The sequence below is a fragment of the Thermobia domestica genome, chromosome 9 (genome assembly GCF_964235325.1).
Source record: "Thermobia domestica chromosome 9, izTheDome1.hap1.1, whole genome shotgun sequence".
Taxonomy (NCBI): Eukaryota; Metazoa; Arthropoda; class Insecta; order Zygentoma; family Lepismatidae; genus Thermobia; species Thermobia domestica.
Genome location: NC_137462.1, coordinates 240,469,337 through 240,478,466, shown reverse-complemented (window position 1 = coordinate 240,478,466; position 9,130 = coordinate 240,469,337).

The following is a 9,130-nucleotide window of genomic DNA, read 5'->3' as shown; positions in this document are numbered from 1 at the left end:
TGAGTTTTACGTCCCACGGTTATGCCGGTTAGGCTAAAGGAGATGGTGATGATGAATGAATGAAATGGTGGAATGAAGAAAGTGGGAGGAAACGGAAGAACGCGAGAAAACCCACGCACACGGTGTTTGTCCACCACAAAGTTCACTTGGCAGGAGCAGGAATTGAACCCGGGACCTCATGCACCAGAGGTGAACGCTCTACCACTGAGCCACCGCGGCTCTAATTGAGTAATTGTTTAAACACGTGTAATTTCAGTAATCATATGGGACACATGTTTGCTCAGTGGTAAAATGCTCACTCTCAGGTGTGAAGGGTCTCTGATTTGATCCCAGGCTATGTGAGTTTGTGATGGAACCTTCGTGTGTGTGTGCTTTCTTATGATTCTCCTTTTCCTCCTACATTATCATTCCAACAATTCTTTCATAGTCATTCACTGTCATAAATCATTTGTCTCCTTTACAGAGATTACCGATACAGAGAATGAAAACTTGACCCATGACCCACTGATCCCCCCAATTTTGACCCCCAACCCACCAAAACTCATCGTCATGAACTGTGATCCATGTTCACGCTCTCCTCTCCACTGACTTAAGAGTTTACACTTGTAATAAAACAAGCCTGTGAAATTATCACTAATCAGAATTTGAATTTCTACGATCAATCGCTCAGACACCGCTCTGGTGTTTACAATACCGGTGGATCTAACCTTTACGATATAAAATGGTAAAGTGTTTGTCATGGGCCAAATTACGATGAATTTCAATTTAATTATCATATATAATTATTTCCTTGTTAAATTACAAGATACTTTTAAAGCCAAGTAGCAAGTCATTACAATTGAATTGCAAATATCAATATCCAAAAGTGCCTGAAGTTCTTTTTTCACTTAGGTATATTTATCTCAGTAGTGGCGTATTTAAGGGGGTGGCTTCCGGGCTTAAGCCCCCCCGAAATCTTACTTACTATAGTAAAGTATATGAAATATCTTGCAGAATTTTCACATTTTCACGCAACCCCCCCGAAAGTTTGCAAAGCCCCTCCCGAAACAAAATCGTAAGTACGCCACTGCATCTCAGGTAAGTATTGAAAACAAATGAAGACGGAAGAAAAATGGAGGCCTTGAAAGTAAAACGTAGACAAATTCACCACTGTTCAGAAGATAAAGCATTAAGCAGAGTGGGTTGGTAGATCATGGTGGATCAATGGGTCAGAGTGGTCCACTGTAGGTTGGTGTCGCTGTAGGTCACATCCTGTTGACCTATGACCCACAACCCACTGATCCACTCCATCTCTGCCCTTTAGTTTAAAGGCCATGAAGTTCTCAATTATTGAGTAATGATTCGAATAGTTATTCAGTTTTTGAAATATTTATTCGTACATTTATTTATTTTCGAAATAATTATTAAACAATTGCTAGTTATTTGAGTTTTTTCTCAAATTTTCTATAAATTAAAGATTTCAACTCATTTTTAGAATAATTATTCGAAGATTTATTCATTGTTAAAAAACTATTCAAATAGTTATTATTTGTAAATAATTATTAAAATGATTGTTTAACTATTTGCTATTAGAATAATTGATTTCACTCAAATTTTCGAATACGGAATTGCCAGAATCTTCAAAGTACTCCACTGAATGCATTGAATTTATAATCATACCTTTATGATCATGAAGCTTAAAATATATACTCTAAAACGATAACCATGCCTGTTGTTCTGTATGGTTGCGAAACATTGTCGCTTACTCGGAAGGAAGAACATAGATTGAAAGTATTTGAGAACAAGACCCTGAAACGAATATTCGGACCCAAGAGAAACGGGAATGGGGAATGGCGGAAACTTCATAACGAGAAATTACACAATTTATACCGCTCACCAAGCATTGTTAGAGTCATCAAATCTGGAAGCTTCAGGTAGGCAGGTCATGTAGCCAGGATGGATTTCAAGTAGGAACGCTTTCAAAATTTTAACTGGAAGACCAACCGGAAAAAGACCATTAGGAAGATCTAGGCGCAGATGGGAGGACAATATTAAGATGGATCTTGCAGAGATAGGAGTACAAAGGACAAACTGTATCCAGTTGGTTAAGGATAGAAGTCAGTGGAGAGCTTTTGTGAACTCGGCATTGAACCTCCAATATTCATAGGCCATAGCATTGGTTAGTTAGTTATTTTTTAGTTAAAATGAAAATAATAACGTAGAAATACTAAGAAGCAGATTAACTAACCTAGATAATTTTCGGATAGTATTCTAGTAGGTATACATATCTAAAAAATAAAAATATAAATTACAAATAAACACTTCCAGTAATTATATGAAATCCAACAATTATATCGAATATAGGTAAATATATAAGTATACAAGTATATGTGTATAAGGGGAAAAAAGTAACATACTTTAGCACACAAAATAAGTGTTGGGAGTTTGTCTGAAGTTGTCTTTGCAGAGAAACAGAAGAGGCACGCGCCGCCACGCGTAAGCAGACAGGCAATCTCTTGAGAAGCCTGTTGAACCGGATATACATGTGAGTGGCCCGAGGGAGTTCCCACATTGGTCTCTTTCGCCTTTCATATGTGTGAACTTACCATTCAGGTTCGTCTACGTGTATATTATTAAGAAGATGAGCATAAGCAGCCTGTTATGAAACAAAAAAGAAGATAAACTTTTTTTAAAAAACAAAAACTAAAGCGCCTTAACCATGATAAAGAGCCCAAGATAATGAAAATAAGCATGAATGAATGACACAAGTGTTGTCAACCATAGAATAATTATAGGATTACCTAAATAAGGTTTCCTCGGAACTCGTATACCTTTTTCAGAAGCTTGCTATTTCTTACAAATAAAATGCCAAAGGTCTGTTTCATACGCGTTTGTATAGTTAAATGTTGGGTGTTTTATTTTGTTTTTTGCGATGCAGTGAAGCTAACAGTAATATGTGGTCTTAATATTAGCTTTTCTCGTTCTTGAACACGTAGATTAGAAAGGATTTGGCTGCAGTTTTCCCCTTCTGTGTAGGAATACATTATTTTCTCTAAAAAACATGCAAATATTCCCACATTGCTAGCAACCTGGGCTACATAATTATCTGATATACTGTTGCTGTACTTATACAAGGGAAATAAAACTAATGGCTGAGTCTTTTCAAGGGTGTATTATCTCGTAATATCTAGGATAATAAAGCTCAAGGCATCTTTGTTAATGATGACGGTGAACAGTTGAAACCGTACTGCAAGTGTGTATATTGTGTTATTTTACTGAGACTTTCTGAATGTGTTTACCTAATGTATAGCAGAGAGGCTTCGAAGCCATATAAAACAAATTCTGTTATGGCAGTGGAAACGACTTAACAGTGTTTTTCTTTTTTCATATTGAAATATTGAGGCAATATGTCTGAATTTTATCATATATTATACTTTAGTATGAGAAACTTCGTAATATGCTTGACATATATCTTTGTCAGTACTATTGGTTTTCTAATCTGGATGTTGAAAACAAATGTTAAGCTTCAACGAAACGTTCTTTAGAAAATGTTCAGTATTGCGTAGGTTGATCAATAATCACTTAAAATACAGTGATGTCGGAATGGACTTTTTCTTCATAAAAGTGGTTTGGCGTTGGATGCCAATTCTAATGATAAAACTTTGTTCATTTTTTTCATTTTCCTTTTTATTTCTTCTCTTCTTTATTTTTCATTTTTTTAATTTACTGCTAAATCTCAATAGTGAAGCTATATGAATCGTAATCTTAAGTTTAAGAGTATATATATTTCTGCTAATTTGCGGTATTGTGTTTATCTTCAAAATACTTATTACAAAAGATAAAGTCTCAATTTCTGAATAGGGGCGCGGTGGCTCAGTAGTAGAGCGTTCACCTCTGGTGCTTGGGGTCCCTGGTTCGATCCCAGCTCGCGCCGTGTGGACTTTGTGGTGGACAAACACCGTGCTCGTGGGTTTTCTCGGGGTTCTCCCGTTTCTTCCCACTTCCTTTATTTCACCATTTCATTCATTTCTCATCATCACCGTCTCCTTTAGCCTAACCGGCATAACCGTAGAACGTAAAACTCAAAGATTTCATTTCATTTTAATTCAATTTCTGAATAAGACTGTTTCCTAATAGCCCTCACTACTCCGCTACGTGCGCTTCCTATCTGACATCGATAGGTGGCGCTAGTGTGCACTCAATTTATAAATTTAAAACTATTGTGACGATTTAATTTGTAACTTAGAAACTACATTGTTTCAATCTAATTATTTTAAAATAAGACAAAGGTGTAACTACATTTATATCGGACATTAATATATGTGTCTTTATACAGTAATATACGATGGAGATTGATTGTTTTTCGCCTGTACTCTTCACTTTAAATTGCAATAAAAAGTTCATTTTGGGGTCGAATTTTAGATTGTGATACAATGTTATTCTGGGGATCGAGTTCCACATTGCAACACGTTGAAACACACGAAAAAACGTTGTTCATCCCCTGAAAATAATAAGAAAAAGGGATACAGAAAAAAAAATCAGTTTTAGGGCTTGTAAATGATGGTCATATTAGGGATTGTCTAATTCAACGTGGTATTGAGTTGCATATTATTGTGGTTAGATCCCCCAGGAAATCTTCAAGCTTACAGTGAATAGAATAATACTTTAAATCATTTTGAAATCTCTTTAATTTTGTTTACAGAGACATGCCTTTTCCTTCATATTGTTTTCTTTTCCTAGTTATGGCCCCTTGTCGGACTGACTCGTATTATCTCAAAGGAACTATATATAATGTTTCATGGTTCATTCTACAGTTAAGTTCAAGGATACTGAATTTTATTAATAATTTTAAAAGTTATGAACGAGAAAAATACAAATCCGAAGATCCTTTCTTGGCATAAAATTTGAACTATTATAGACGATAGTAATTACTTGTTTTTGGGAAGATGTTGAAATAACTTAGCGATTTGTACATCATTCAATACTGTATTACCTACTATACTACAGAAATCCTTACCCTTTGAATTCATTTGATGCGTTCAGTGAAAGTGCCGCCAAGATTGTTTCTCTGCGTCTTAGTCGTCGATGGAAGCAACATAAGAAAATATATAATATCGCATATTGATGGTGTGTTTCATTGACTAAGTAACTAAATTTGTGTTTCATGTTGCTCACAACGTGTGCAGACCAACTGCTGCATCTGCCAAATAACTGGCATGTTTTCACGTTCTTTTTTTTGTGTGTTTCTTTAAAAAAAGGTATCAATCACAGTATTGTGACCCGCTGCATGTCATTGTGTTTCAAAACGGTCTTACCTGCAAGGTCACGTAATCTTATTCCTTTAAAAGGACTTGTTAAAGCACGTGTCTACAGACCCCTCAACAGATCTTACATGGATACCATGAAGAACTAAAAATTAGAATTCCTCGTGCAATATGAGCTCCTTCGTGGCTAACCGGTTAACGGGCGTGCCTTTGGCGTAGGAGACCCGGGTTCGATTTCCGGAGGGAGCTCATGTGGTTCGGATTCCACACCAAATAATAATCTCCTATAGCCTCGCTGCTGAAAAGGACATTAAACTTAAAATCAACTCAACTCCTCATGCAATATCATTGATCATACTATCTCTCTGGGAAACTCATTACGTGCATAACCGCGGACAAATGAGAAATATGCAGAGAACTGATGAGGTGTATGTCAAAGGGAACATGAGACGTTATTATCCATTGCACTACAAATGATATAGTTATGGTCGCAGTTTCTATAGTTTATTAAATAATTTTAAATTATATATACATTTATTAGTTTTTCTAATATTTTTCTTAAAAATAATTAATTATTTTGTGCCATATACATACACGTACGTCTTATCTCCGGCGAAAACACCCACACGGAAAATGTGGATGCTAACGCCTCGGTTACAAGGGAGTTCTAGTGAATTAATCTTTGCGTTAGTTAGAAACATTTGTTTTATAGTACACCTGCAGCTTTAATTCAAATGGGATTAAATAAGAAAAGGAGCATGAAGAGAAAACAAAAGCAAAAGTAAATAGAGATAGAAACGAAAGAAAAAGAAAAGGGACAGAAACAGGTTTGTGTATCCAGATGTAGCTATTGTAATGTGAGAGAGATGGAAACTTACACACAGGTGAAGATCTTTCATAACTTGTCCTCTTGAAAGGAAGAAATAAAAGAAAAAAAAAATGGATTTAATCGTATGTGAGGAAGTAAGCAGGTGGGTGCTGATAATAAGAAAATGAAGAATGTATGAGAGATACATTGGATCCCCTACCTGTTTGACTCTAAGAAGTGGAAGGCGGAGTCACAAGACTATTGAACAAAAATTTGACAACAGGAAATTACACCATATAGCTGTAGGTGGTGGATGTTCGGAACTAGAAAAAAAACCTGAAAGAAGTAAGAAGAATACTACTCGACGGTGATTCACAGTGGACTCGTAAGAACCGCCAGAGGCAAGATGTAGAGAAACTGGAAGCAGCAGATCTTTTGAGATTTAATATTTATTTATATCAACAGACGAATGTGAAGGTCAGTGGCATATAATTAGAATTTCCTGTGATGTTCTCTGTATCTTCATCTTCATCAACTTTACTGTATCATAAATCTTATCAATAGTGTTTTTTTTTTTAACTATTATTCTTCTAGAAAGGCGATGCACACAAGATAAGGACAAACACAATGTTTTTTTCAGGAAACTTCTTCTAAAAACTAGTCAACTAAATGGCTTTCGGATCAAGTCATTTTTACAGTATGATAATACAATATATTTTAAGTATGAAGTGACCATATGTAGCCGATTGATTTACATTAATGTCCTTTTACAGGGTCGGACCAATTGCTCCCAGTTGGGTCCAGCGCCTAAGGGCGTTCTCCACTAGAATGTATACTCTCGGCTTGTCAAGTACAAATAATACCGGTACATTACAGGTTGGCTGGAAACCTAAGTCCGATCAAAATTGTTCCTGATTGCGCCACGCGTCTTCTATGGTTGGCTCTACGAGGTTGTATATGGCGAAATGTATAGCCTTCCGTAGGGAATCAAACCCAGAATCTCGTCCACCAAACGCGTGCGTTGGCCACTAGATGTGATTTTGAAAGGATTGTGTCTGGAGAATATAAGGAAAATGCGTCATGGATCTTCCAGGAGTGGTTACTCTTGACCTCAAGTATATCTTTTAAGATATCCTGTAATCTCCTACACCAACACGTTTGCTTGTTGTGCGTGTATTTGGAGGTTCTAGTCTTGCTGAGAGTTAAATGCCTGGGACTGATATATTCAAGCAGTAGTTCGGATTACATTTTAATGATTAATAGTTTTCGTACTTCATGACCTCGCTGTAACAAAACGACGTAAGATACGATCAATCTACACCATGTATCTTAATCGTAAATGTTTTCGTTACCCATACTAAGAATAATTTCCAGACTAATTGTTCATTAGTTTACATGTGGAAAGCTGTCGACGAACTATTAATTTCTGACACTTACTTATACCCTTGTATATACTTTTTGTATATACATACTTTATTCTCATACTTGTTTCTCTATAACATAACAAGTATACATGAATATAATAGAAGTTTAGTACTATTTTGAGCTTTCAGCTGATCCACCTTTTACGTACTGATGAAACAAACAAATTACGTTAGTTATAGTGGCGGCAGCAATTCCTTTTACGACACTTGTACTAATTATTTTGATCAATGGTTGTCAGAAGTAATAACACTTGCTGTGCTATTGGCACTATAAATTATGTGTTTTGCATTAGAATTCAAAACAACAACTTGTGTTTTATTAAGCAAAATTATTCTGAACTAATGCTGTGGCGCACAAAATTATTATTATGAAAAGAATAATGGTGGTACTTTCTTGTCTAACGGCAGAAGTAAATTGCTCTAAACTTGAAATGCTCATTAAATATTGTTACAATTTAGATGCTCTCTGTTCTATTTTATAATGTAAACAGCAACGTTATTTTTGATTTTGATTGGGGAGAGAGGGACAAGTTTCTATAGCCATATAGGTAAAGTTTCACGCTATTCTATTGATTAAAAAAGAAAACCATAGGCTTATAACTCAAACTCACGTGTGCAATTTCCTTGTCTTTCCCTAAATGACGCCCTTTAACTTAAACTTAACTATATGAACTATTTTGAATTATGAGATGGAAGGTAATATTTTAGTTGAAGTAAATAAATGTTTTTTTATCTATTTATACATAGGTATATATTGGGTGTTGGGAAACAGACAAATACCAAAATATGAAAATAAATAAATAAATAAATAAATAAATAAATAAATAAATAGAGGTCCATTAACTTGGAGCAAGCAGAGATGTTGTCAAGATGAAACAAAAGATCTAAATCGAGAATGCAATGTTAGACAAAAAGTTTTAGTTATGATTTTTTGAATTGTTTCTATTAATGCACCAATGGATTATGAAGTATGTACCATCTCACAGTGTGTGATGTATCACCATTTCTGTACAGAAAATTTCTTTCTTCTATCGAGGCTAACCGTTATCCCGCTCCTGTTGTGCATTTACAGATATAATAAAATACAAGGCTCAAAATATACAGTAAGTCTTGTTAACAAATCTCTATGCAATATTTAAATATTCAGTTCAGTCTTTTTATATCGTTTCGATAAATTTTCGGCGGAATATAGCTCCAAACTGATGTATAAGTGGATATATATATTTATTTGGGGTTTTGTTTGAGAAATTATTCCCCAAAGTCGTTTCCGGCCCACCCTTTTCTCCCTCTCTCTAACGACAGACAATTGAAGCGCTTAGAAGATAAAGGTGTTATGTTAAATTTTTCGAAACGTCGAGTTCTGGTGGTTCATGCACGTGTTATATGTTAGTCATGCTACATAACACACCATTTAATGAGTCCTCGTCCCAGTGAAGAGATCTAAAAACGACGAAGGGTGTATGTTAACAGACATACTATAGTTGTGAAAGTCAAATTTGCAATTTGTTACATACCACTTTTATCCTGACTGCTTCAACTTCGTATTGAAAAGTAAAATACTAGTCTTTAAAGCGATGTTTTAAAGTCTGTTTTAAAGAATACTTTTCGATGAATATGTGCTTCTTGTTTTGACATCCATTGAATACGTTAGCAGT